The sequence below is a fragment of the Ranitomeya imitator genome, chromosome 10 (genome assembly GCF_032444005.1).
Source record: "Ranitomeya imitator isolate aRanImi1 chromosome 10, aRanImi1.pri, whole genome shotgun sequence".
Taxonomy (NCBI): Eukaryota; Metazoa; Chordata; class Amphibia; order Anura; family Dendrobatidae; genus Ranitomeya; species Ranitomeya imitator.
The window spans coordinates 18,841,547-18,854,216 of NC_091291.1; the positions used below are offsets into that span (position 1 = coordinate 18,841,547).

The following is a 12,670-nucleotide window of genomic DNA, read 5'->3' on the forward strand; positions in this document are numbered from 1 at the left end:
GGGCCAGATGACTACGTTGCCCCCTTAATCTGCCTGCTTGATTGTTACATCAGTCCATTTTTGTATCTCTTTTATTGTCCCATCAATTTGGGGATTCCTACTGTAGACTTTCTTGGAACACAATTGTTCAATATCACTAGAAACCATTTTAACAAACACATCAATCGCAGGACATGTACTTAAAGCGGGAAATTTTTTTGATTTGCAGTACAAATGAGTAGGAAAACTACTTACCGAAGAAATAACACACTGCCAAATATGTGGCCTGTACTTTTTGGGGGGTCTGCAAAATAGTACTGTATATAACTAAAGTAAGAGACAGCAAAAACAGTGGAAAACGGCCTAAAATGCGCAAACTTGGAGCACACAGATATATGAGGCCTGTCACGGAAATAACACACTGCCAAATATGTGGCCTTTTTTATTCAAAATAGTGCTGTATATAATTAGAGTAACAGACAGCAAAAAAAGTGGAAAAACGGCCTAAAATGCGCAAACTTGGAGCACGCAGGTATATGAGGCCTTTTTTGGGGAATTTAACCCCCCAAAAAAAAACAGTGGTACAAGGCTAGCACACAAAACTATGCTACGTATGCCTGACAAACTATGATTTTTAAACAGGCCTCAGTCTGACAAAACACACTGTATATTTTTTGTTCTGGTGAATTATTGGGGGAAAAAAAGGCAACTAGGTATATCGTAAATTAAGCTGCAGCAGCAGACAGTGATGGAGCTTTGGGAGGGAAGCAGTGGGAGCTATGTACGCACATACAGTGCCTGCCGGCCTTGCATTGATGTGGATATGCTGTGCCCTGCCTGCCTAGCACTGCAATATCGGGACCCACGAATTAGCCCTAAAAAGGACGGTTGGTTTCTCAGGAGTTGTGGATGTAAGAGTTGCAGAGCTACACTAACTATTAAAACCACGATTCTGACCCTATCTCGGCACCAGCTCTCCCTACTCTCGCTGAATCCGGAGTTGAATGCGGCGAGCAGGGCAAGAATTTCAGTCTCTCCATGTACAAAACTGATAGAAACAAACCCCAAGAGACTTGTAATCGCAGCAAAAGGTGGTGCAACAAAGTATTAAGTTAAAGGGGCCGAATAATATTGCACGCCCCACTTTTCAGTTTTTGAATTTCCACAAAAAAGTAAAATAACCAATAAATTTCATTTAACTTCACAATTGTGTTCCACTTGTTGATTCTTCAACAAAAGTTTACATTCGGTATCTTTATGTCTGAAGCATGATATGTGGGAAAAGGTTGAAAAGTTCCAGGGAGACGAATACTTTCGCAAGGCACTGTATGTAATTGTTCCAACGATTGTTGTAAATGATCTATGCATGGCATGTAGCCAAGTTTTGCCTTATAAAATTCTGTGTTTCTTTCAGTTCTGCACCATTCCATCTCATGTTGGTTATGGTTGTGTGATCACAGTTGATTGTGCATTAAACAAAGTCATTTTTTAAGTCTTCTTGAAATATTGGTGGTGATCAGGAAGTTTTTTCTCCTTTCTCAGATTTTTTTATCCTGTACATTTTCAAGGAGGAATCTCAAAGAACAGTATTGCAGGTGAGAGATATTTATTTCTATATTCACTGATGTTTATAGAGGCAAGTCCAGGGAGGTAGAATTCGGGGTTAGAAGGTGCCATGTTAATTTAAGAAGGAAACTGGCGCACTACCTATCTATAATGTAATATTCCAGAGGTGAAAATAAGTGGTCAGGAAATCTATAGAAAACAAAAGAGCAAAGAAGACCACTCACAGAAAATGCACACCTCTGCTCTATAAGTATATAATAAAAAGGTAAACTTTAATGACAATACCCAATAAAACCAGCTAAAAACAATATTCAATTCCATCCACCATGGTCCTGCAAATAAACAGGTATATGGATATATATTACATATAAATATACAAAACAACAATCTTAATAATGCAATATAGAAGTAACCCAATACCCTGGTTGCAATACACACCTAACCAACCCCGGTTATAGAAAAACCTTACATATAAATGCAAATACAATATTCATTTTCAGTATTTTTTATTTATTTTATTTTCTTTTTTTGATTTTTGCCTATTTTGGGTCGTATTTAAACAACACATGTTCTGCACACCCCTTTATCCGTTGCTCATTGTGTTTTAGCCCAATATCTATGGGTTTAAACATCCATACTCCTTAATTCCTCCTTCTTTGCTCTTAATTCCTCCTTCTTTGCTCTTAATTCCTCCTTCATTGCTCTTTTGTTTTCTATAGAAGGTGCCATGTTTTGATTTCTTTTTAAATTGATATATTTTCTATTTTGTTCACGTTTTAATGCAAATTAGTTGACTATATTTAAAAGTATTTAAAGTGCACTGCATGGAGTGAGGTACCCTTGTAGGTGTGATTACTGTACTCTAAGTAAGGTGATTTACCTACCCTTATATATGGACAAATAATTAAGGAAAGGTTGAGCCTAATCAACTAACCTGCAACGATCGCACCTTGGTAGGTTGGCGTGAGCGTGGGGTGTGTGGCCCCACTGGACCACTGACCAGACTACCCTGGAAGAGGCGAGACTAAGTAGCTACAGTACCTTGTTCACTAGAGCCTCTGATGGTGAGGTCAGGTAGCTACCAGGTACCACTCCAGGGTGGTGTCTAGCTATGGCTGCTGATCCCACTGGGGAACGGAACACTCGGACGGGTGTCGACAGGCAGGACAGGCCGGCACGGGTGACAATCAGGCAGGACAGGTGGACACGGCTGGCAAACTGGCAGGACTGGTAGACAGGACAGGAACTCTGGCAGGACAGGTAGGTACCGGAATACAGGCAGGTATATGAAAACAGGTAGGAACCTGTACAGACAAGAGAGTATATGGGAACAGGTAGGAACCTGTCAGGGCCGGTGTTAGGGGCAGGCAGACCAGGCAGCTGCCTGGGGCCCCCGCTCCCCCAGGGGCCACCAGCTAGCGGCAAGTCACGCAGCCGCTATGGGGCCCCTGTGAGGCAGGGGGGCCTGCCTGCCACTAGCGCCAACTCCCCCACCGCATTGAACTATACTGGCATCTGTCGGTACAGTTCAAAGCAATGATGGAGGAGAGAGCGTCACCTGACGCTCCCTCTCCCATCATTTCCCACTCTGCCTCTGACACTGCGGGTGCGTGTCATTGCGCACTCACTGTGTGCCAGGCAGCCGCCAACACAGGAGCAGGGAGCAGGCAGCAGGCAGCGCGGGCTCGAGGGGAGGTGAGGAGCTTGTGTTTTTTTTTGCTGGACTGTGGGGCCATTCTTGGGAGGTGAGAGAAGGGGAGGGAAGGGGGGATGTGGGCAGTTCTGTAAACTACTGTGTGGGCAGTGCTGTATACTACTGTGTGGGCAGAGCTGTATATTACTGTGTAGACAGTGCTGTATACTACTGTGTAGGCAGTGCTGTATACTACTGTGTGGGCAGTGCTGTATACTACTGTGTAGGCAGTGCTGTATACTACTGTGTGGGCTGTGCTGTATACTACTGTGTAGGCAGTGCTGTATACTACTGTGTGGGCTTTGCTGTATACTACTGTGTGGGCAGTGCTGTATACTACTGTGTAGGCAGTTCTGTATACTACTGTGTGGGCTGTGCTGTATACTACTGTGTGGGCTGTTCTATATACTACTGTGTGGGCTGTGCTATATACTACTGTGTGGGCAGTGCTGTATACTACTGTGTGGGCAGTGCTGTATACTACTGTGTGGGCAGTGCTGTATACTACTGTGTGGGTTGTGCTGTATACTACTGTGTGGGCTATGCTGTATCCTACTGTGTGGGCTGTGCTATATACTACTGTGTGGGCTGTGCTATATACTACTGTGTGGGCTGTGCTATATACTACTGTGTGGGCAGTGCTGTGTACTACTGTGTGGGCAGTGCTGTATACTACTGTGTGCGGTGTGCTGAATACTACTGTGTGGGCTATGCTGTATCCTACTGTGTGTGCTGTGCTATATACTACTGTGTGGGCTGTGCTATATACTACTGTGTGGGCTGTGCTATATACTACTGTGTGGGCAGTGCTTTCTACTACTGTGTGGGCTGTGCTATATACTACTGTGTGTGCTGTGCTATATACTACGTGGCTGTGCTATATACTACTATGTGGGCTGTACTATGTACTATAGGGAAATATTTTATTCTATGGGGGAGGCTGTGTTATATACTATGCCACTGTGTTATATATTTGGAGGGGTACATTATACATTATATTCTAAGAAGGAGGCTGTGTTATATACTATGGGGGCTGCATTATATTCTGTGGGGGGCTTTATTAGATTTTATGAGGGATGATTGCATGATTGCCCCCAGCCCCCACCAGTCTCCCCTCGGGGCCCTGCAGCCTCCACTAGCCGCTGCCTCCCCCTGGACCATGCAACCTCCAGTCCCCACTAGCCTCCCCTCTGGGCCCTGCAGCCCCCACTAGCCTCCCCCCTGGGCCCTGCAGCCCCCACCAGCCTCCCCCCTGGGCCCTGCAGCCCCCACTAGCCGCTGCCTCCCCCTGGACCATGCAACCTCCAGTCCCCACTAGCCTCCCCTCTGGGCCCTGCAGCCCCCAGTCCCACTAGCCTCCCCCTGGACCATGCAGCCCCCTGCCCCCACCAGTCTCCCCTCGGGGCCCTGCAGCCCCCACTAGCCCCCCCTGGGCCCTGCAGCCCCCACTAGCCGCTGCCTCCCCCTGGACCATGCAACCTCCAATCCCCACTAGCCTCCCCTCTGGGCCCTGCAGCCCCCACTAGCCTCCCCCCTGGGCCCTGCAGCCCCCACTAGCCCCCCCCTGGGCCCTGCAGCCCCCACTAGCTGCTGCCTCCCCCTGGACCATGCAACCTCCAGTCCCCACCAGCCTCCCCTCTGGGCCCTGCAGCCCCCTGCCCCCACCAGTCTCCCCTCGGGGCCCTGCAGCCCCCAGTCCCACTAGCAGCCCCCAGTCCTGGACCATGCAGCCCCCAGCCCCCACCAATCTCCCCTCGGGGCCCTGCAGCCCCCAGTAGGCTCCCCCCTGGGCCCTGCAGCCCCAAGTCCCCAATAGCCTCCCCCTGGGCCCTGCAGCCCTTTAGCTTCCCCCCTTGGCCCTGCAGCCCCCAGTCCCCACTAGCCTCCCCCTGGGCCCTGCAGCCCCCACTAGCCTCCCCCTGGGCCCTGCAGCCCCCAGTCCCCACTAGCCTCCCCCTGGGCCCTGCAGCCCCCAGTCCCCACTAGCCTCCCCCTTTGCCCTGCAGCCCTCTAGCCTTCCCTGGGCCCTGTTGGATGTGTCAGCCAGTCATGGACTGGAGCCACATCCAACAGGGCCCAGGGCGAGGCTAGTGGGAACTGGGGGCCACGTCCAACAGGGTGAGGGGAGGCTAGTAGGGTAAGGGTGCTAAGGGGAGTGTGCATCCAGCAGGTGGAGATTGCTAGGGTGAGTCTGCGTCCTGCAGGGGGAATCTGTTGCGGGGAGTCTGCGTCCCATTGGTGGAGGCTGCTAGGGTGAATCTGCATTCCGCAGGAGGAATCTGCTGCGGGGAGGCTGTGGAGACAGCGAGGACAACCAGGGCTAGTCGACCATGCGTTTCAATAGGGTGCCAACCTCTGCGAACAGGTAGCAGACAAGAATAGTTGACAATTGTAAAGAGTTGTGGAATTAATGGTGCTATAAAAGTAAGTAAAATAAATAATAATAATTTTATTTATATAGCGCCAACATATTCCGTAGCGCTTTACAAATTATAGAGGGGACTTGTACAGATGTAGTGAGCTGGCCGGCTGTGACTGTTCTGTTATCATTGACATAGAATCTGTGACAGACACTGCCCCCGTGTGGCCAGAAGTTATACCTATGCCAAATGTGATTACAGAGGGACAAACCGTATTGGCAAAACTTCCCCCTGTGATGTCATGTGAACAGGAAGGGGAGGAAAAGAGAAAGCCCGGGAAACTGGTGTGTGCAGAGAGAGGTCTGTGTCTGCTGGCGTCCTCCTGTAGAGGCGATATAGAAGATTGCCTGGATGACCGCTATCTCTTGGAAGCTGACATCCAGATTGTTCCCAGCTCCCACACTGCGGAGCACCCAACGGTGACATCTTCACAGATCCTGGAGCGCATGAACTGTAAGCGGGTCCTCTGTTGAGAGGCCGAACATTCCACCCTTACCTGTTGAACCCCAAGGACTACAGTCTGGACCTGAGGGACGGAGTTTTGTTTAATCCCTGTTGTTTTTCTCTTCGGCTGGAGCGTCCCCCTGCAGTGACAGACAGGCCTGCGACGTGGGAAGATAACCTCTTGGAACAAAGGAACTGGTAACGTGTGGATAGGGAGAGTGAGGGACAGTTTTTTATTACACGTTATTTCTTTGAATAGGCCTATTTTGTACTGTATATTATTGTGTTCCGCTGTGTTAAAGAAAATGTATAACAGTAAAGATACGGTTGTTAAAATAGAATGTGAGTGTGGAAGTTTTGCTGGGCCAGATCATGGATATACATGGGCGACCTTGCCCTCGGTCACTTCATCTGGCGTAGTCGGCAGGATCTGTGCCCAGCAGGATTCCCACCCAGTGTACAGTCAGAAACCGCCGCCGGTGTCCATTGTAAACCAGGTCAGGAAGTTTGGCGGGCGAAACTACCCCGTACCAGAATGGGCGGAACAAGTGCGGATACTGGGAGAAATGTATAATATTGACCCTAAGACCTTGGCAGAAATGGCGGTACTGACGCTAGAGGGGGAGGCATGGACGACAGTCAGACTGGAGACGGTCAGGGGGCAGCGTACGTTGGAGGACTTGGTGCGGGTGCTGGAAAAGACCTATGGACCTACTACGTACCAGGGAACACTGCGATACCTGTTCTTTAGACGGACACAGCTTGAATGGGAAGACATCCCCCAATATGCAAATGCCCTTCAGGTACTCCTTGAACAAGTCTGTGCAAAAGGGGAACAACTGACTACTATAGCTCCTCGTGACCTGGTACTGAGAGACCAATTCGTTATAGGGCTGAGAGACCAGTATCTTAACCGTACGCTACAGGACTTGATTCGGATGACGCCGACTCTCACCTTCGCTGAAGTCAAGCAGGAGGCCATAGAACGTTCTAGGGGACCCGTCATGGATGTGGGGACTCAAAGCGCTGCGTGCAGATCCATATTAGACGTTAAACAGCCCAACAGTGACACCGAGGAGCTGAAACAGATGGTAGCAGATTTACAGCAACAGGTGTCACAGTTAACACTAGAACGACAGAGAGACCAGCGGATGCAACCTAGCCGTCCCGCAGGACCGTGTTGGTCATGTGGTGATCCTCGTCATAGGGCGAATCGTTGTCCTCAACGAACAAACCATCAGTTACCACGACGAACAGAATATCAGCTACATCCACGAGCAGAGCAGCCACGCCAGGTCTCACCACAATGGCCGCCGTTAAACTAGACACCCCTGCAGCTGAGGTTCGAGCAGCAGGGGGTGACAGAGAATGGGGTGTAGAAAAACAGAGCCAGCAACGGAGTACTCTTGCCTCGAGTAGTCCCACACTTGAAGTTATTCTGGAGGGAGTTGCAGTACAAGGATTGATGGACACTGGGTCGCAAGTGACCACGATCTCTGAACAGTTTTATGAAAAGTACCTCAAACCAAGGACTGCTTGTGATCCAGATACCGCCATTAAGATAATTGCGGCTAATAACCTACCCATTCCAGTAACCGGAGTCGCCTGGATGGATACGAAGGCCTGCGGACAAGACCTAGGGAAACGAGGAATCGTCATTGTCAAGGAAGGCTTCGGCTCCGAGACCCCAGTAATAATCGGAATGAATATCTTGAAAGACCTGGATCTTATGCTGTTGACAAGAAAAGGGCCCAAGTACTGGCAGAAAGTTACGAAACATAAACCGACTCGTCTGGCGTTCCAGCGCGTAATCCGGACCGTTGGACTCCAACAGATGGCAAAGGAACAACTACCCCTAGCAGCCATTAAAGTGCCCCGCTGTACCCGGATTACTTTGCCCGCTGAAAAAGAGACAGTCATTTCCCTGCCTCTTAACACCAACCGACAGCTTGAAGGAGTTGAAGTGTTAATCGAGCCGAGGGCTCCAAGTGGGGGTAAGCTAAACCCACTGGTCGCCCGCACCCTAGCCGTCGTGAGGAACGGAAGAGTCCCTGTCCGGCTGAACAACACCGCAGACATAGGTGTAGCCCTCGAAGCTGGCACGCAACTTGCCAGAGTATATGCTCTACCCACAGAAGTGAACCCCATGGGGCCCTTACAATTCACCCCGTCTACAGAAGATGGCTGGACGGTAACTGTCTCAGCCATAAATGCTCAAGCAGATGATGAAGATATTGGGCGAAAATTACTGGAAAAAGTGCAACTGGTCCCGTCCCAGTACACCAAACAGGAAGTGTCTCAAGTGGAGGGACTATTGCGAGAACACCAAGACTCCTTTGCAAAGCATGACACCGACTTCGGGTACACCACCAGTATCCAACACGAGATTCCCACGGGCGATACTGCCCCTATTCGCGAGAGGTACCGACAAATACCACCTCAACAATACCAGGAGGTGAAAAGCCTCTTAGAATCTATGCTACACGCTGGAGTGGTGCGGGAGAGCCAGAGCCCATGGGCTGCACCCGTGGTGATAGTCAAAAAGAAAGATGGGTCCCTGAGATTTTGCGTAGACTACCGTCGGCTGAACGCGTGCACGATCCGGGACTCCTATCCACTCCCCCGGATCGAAGAGTCACTGACCGCCCTGAAGAAGGCCAAATATTTTTCGTCTCTAGACTTGGCCAGTGGATATTGGCAGGTCCCCATGAGTGAGAAGGACAGAGAAAAGACCGCCTTCATCCTTCCCATGGGCCTGTACGAGTTTGACCGGATGCCATTCAGCTTGAGTAACGCACCAGGGACCTTTCAGAGACTGATGGAACGCTGTCTGGGAGATTTCAACTTCGAATTCACGCTGATATACCTTGATGACATCGTTGGATTCCCCCCTCACCTTTGAGGATCATCTTCACAAGCTTGGCAAAGTGCTCCAGCGCTTGAAGAGACACGGCTTGAAGTTGAAGCCCAGCAAGTGCCGTCTATTCCAGCAGGAGATCGATTACCTGGGACACCGGATCTCAGCCGAAGGTGTCCAACTCTCTCCAGAGAAGATAGCAGCTGTCCGAGAGTGGCCACAACCAACTACCATCAAAGAAGTCCAGGCTTTCCTGGGACTAGCGGGCTATTACCGCCGATTTGTCAAGGACTTTGCCCGGCTTGCGGAACCACTGCATGAGACTCTCCGAGGGACCGCGAACAGTCCCAGAGGACGACGCATCAGCTGGGGGCCCGACCAAGAAAAATCCTTCCGGGCGCTTCAAGCTGCTTTGACATCGCCCCCTATTCTGGCATTTGCAGATTACACCCTGCCGTTCCAGTTATACACAGACGCCAGCCTTCAAGGTCTCGGGGCGGTCCTCTCCCAAGTCCAAGATAACAAGGAACGCGTAATAGCCTATGCCAGTAGATCCCTCCGTGACACCGAAAAGAACCCCGTCAACTACAGCTCTTTCCGCCTGGAACTCCTGGCCCTGACCTGGGCTATGACAGAGAAATTTGCTGGCTACCTGACAGGGGCGGAGGTGCTGGTCGTGACAGACAACCATCCTCTTGCCCACCTAGAAAATGCCAAACTAGGGGCAATGGAACAGCGCTGGATGGCAAGGCTCTCTAGATTCCAATACAAAATTAAATACAGAGCGGGGACGGAGAATCAGAATGCTGACAGCCTTTCCAGAGTGACATCATCCTCGCCAGTGGGGGACCGGGATGAAGAGTTGGAGGAAGATGAACTGCCCGACTTTGCCCGGCTAGCTAAACAAATAGAAGATAGCCGCCAGTATGCTGTAGGCGGGATCGAAGCCATAGTGGGGTCACCCCTGTCCCAACAAGAATGGGCCAAGCTTCAAGATCGAGACCCTGAACACGTCTTACTGAAACAGTACGTGAAGACACAAGAGAAACCACCCTCCGAAGTTAGAGCCCGACTCTCAACCAGGACCTCTGCCCTACTTGCCCAATGGGATCGGCTGATCGTGAAGGATGGAGTCTTGTATCGCAGGGCCCTTTTATCCCATATGCTGGAAGAATGTTTGCAGATTGTCGTCCCGCTGCAGCTGGCCCATGAGATGGTGGCTGAAGCCCACAGAAGGAACGGCCACTTCGGCATAGACAAGACCCTCCGGTGGACCCAGCAATTCATTTTTTGCCCAGGACTCCGTAAGCTGGTTGAAAACGTCTGCCTAGGATGTCGTACATGTGAACTCCACAAGTCTACTGAGCAGCGTGCACCCGTCCAGACTATTAGCACATCCAGGCCCCTCGAATTGTTGATGGTGGACTATCTGTTGATTGGAACGGCGAATAGTGGCTACCAGTACTGTCTGGTGATGGTAGACCACTTCACGAAATTCGCCGTCGCTGTTGCTACCAATGATCAGACTGCCGAATCAGCTGCACAGGCCATCTGTCAGCACTTCGTTCGGGTCTACGGGTGTCCGGAGCGGCTACACTCTGATCAGGGGGCGTGTTTCGAAGGGCGAGTCATTGAAGAACTCCAGCAGATGTATGGAATCAAGAAGTCCAGGACCACCCCGTATCATCCGCAAGGGAATGGCGCGTGTGAACGTTTCAACCGGACCCTCTTACAACTGATCCGAACCTTAGCAGAAGACAAAAAGCCCGACTGGCCTCGATTCCTCCCAGAACTGCTGTGGGCCTATAACAATCAAGTTCATTCTGTCACCGGATACACGCCTTACACCCTCCTTTTTGGCCGCCCAGGCAAAGGCATCCATGAACTACACCTGTCTAACTCTGATGAAGACACCTGTGGTACCTATCCTTCCTGGCTACAAGCACACCGTCAAAGGATGGAAACTGTCTACCGGCTGGTGGAACAGCAGATCCAGGACCAGGTCCACGCTGATCCACTTCCAGTACAAGAAGACCTACTGAGTGTGGGTCAACTGGTCCTAGTTCGTATAAAGAAACCGCAAGGAAAACTCCGGCCCAAGTGGGAGACCGAAGTCTATCGAATAATTGGACACCCGTACCCTGGTGGCCCCGTCTACCAAGTACAAGGCGAAGACAGCGGCAACCTCCGCACCCTGCACCGCAACATGTTGCGCCCGTCGTTCTCAGCCTGACTCCCCTCCTGTGATACCTAGAGAGATGGATATCACTAATACTGTGGGAGACACCGATACCGGGGATGTAGAGGTGGAAGACATCCCTACCCCTGCTCGCCTGACTGAAGCGTCTGAACCCCTTCCCTCCTCGACTGACTTACCGACTGGGGCAGAGAGTGGGGTGACTGATCAGGAAGAGAGGTTAGCACCCGTTAGGCGGACAACGAGGACCACCGCAGGAGTGCCCCCGGGACAGTCCTACAGAGACCAATATGTGTGGCCCTTTTCGCAGCCGGGTCCTACAACCTCCACAGCCATCGCCGCCCTGGAGACAGTCGTTGACAGGGACTGCCAACCTTTAAGCGGGGGGGCGTGTAGTGAGCTGGCCGACTGTGACTGTTCTGTTATCATTGACATAGAATCTGTGACAGACACTGCCCCCGTGTGGCCAGAAGTTATACCTATGCCAAATGTGATTACAGAGGGACAAACCGTATTGGCAAAACTTCCCCCTGTGATGTCATGTGAACAGGAAGGGGAGGAAAAGAGAGAGCCCGGGAAACTGGTGTGTGCAGAGAGAGGTCTGTGTCTGCTGGCGTCCTCCTGTAGAGGCGATATAGAAGATTGCCTGGATGACCGCTATCTCTTGGAAGCCGACATCCAGATTGTTCCCAGCTCCCACACTGCGGAGCACCCAACGGTGACATCTTCACAGATCCTGGAGCGCATGAACTGTAAGCGGGTCCTCTGTTGAGAGGCCGAACATTCCACCCTTACCTGTTGAACCCCAAGGACTACAGTCTGGACCTGAGAGACGGAGTTTTGTTCAATCCCTGTTGTTTTTCTCTTCGGCTGGAGCGTCCCCCTGCAGTGACAGACAGGCCTGCGACGTGGGAAGATAACCTCTTGGAACAAAGGAACTGGTAACGTGTGGATAGGGAAAGTTAGGGACAGTTTTTTATTACATGTTATTTCTTTGAATAGGCCTATTTTGTACTGTATATTATTGTGTTCCGCTGTGTTAAAGAAAATGTATAACAGTAAAGATACGGTTGTTAAAATAGAATGTGAGTGTGGAAGTTTTGCTGGGCCAGATCATGGATATACATGGGCGACCTTGCCCTCGGTCACTTCACAGACAATAGACATTACAGCATAACAGAAATACAGTTCAAAACAGATACCAGGAGGAGTGAGGGCCCTGCTGCTCGCAAGCTTACAAACTATAGGAAAATGGGAGACACGACAGGTGGATGGTAACAAATGCTTTAGTTATTCGGACCGGCCATAGTGTAAGGCTCAGGTGTTCATGTAAAGCTGCATGAACCAGTTACCTGCCCAAGTATGTAGCAGTACAGACACAGAGGGCTAATACTGCATAAAGTGAATGAGAACATGATGCGAGGAACCTGATTATGTTTTTTTTTTTTAATGGGCCACACAGGGATCGTTAGGTTAATGTGTTGAGGCGGTAGGCCAGTCTGAACAAAAGAGTT

General features: G+C 50.5%; 1 protein-coding gene across 3 annotated transcripts in view; it reads left to right on the top strand.

The window, feature by feature from the left end:
- Positions 1-1,399: 1,399 nt before the first annotated feature.
- LOC138651903 (interferon-inducible GTPase 5-like) overlaps positions 1,400-12,670 on the top strand; it is a 92,144-nt gene continuing 80,873 nt past the window's right edge. For 2 of the 3 annotated variants that reach the window (XM_069742502.1, XM_069742501.1), the window contains exon 1: positions 1,400-1,574. The gene's annotated coding sequence lies outside the window, so the exon portion shown is untranslated. The remainder of the gene's footprint in view (positions 1,575-12,670) is intronic. The other variant, XM_069742499.1, reaches the window with a different exon arrangement.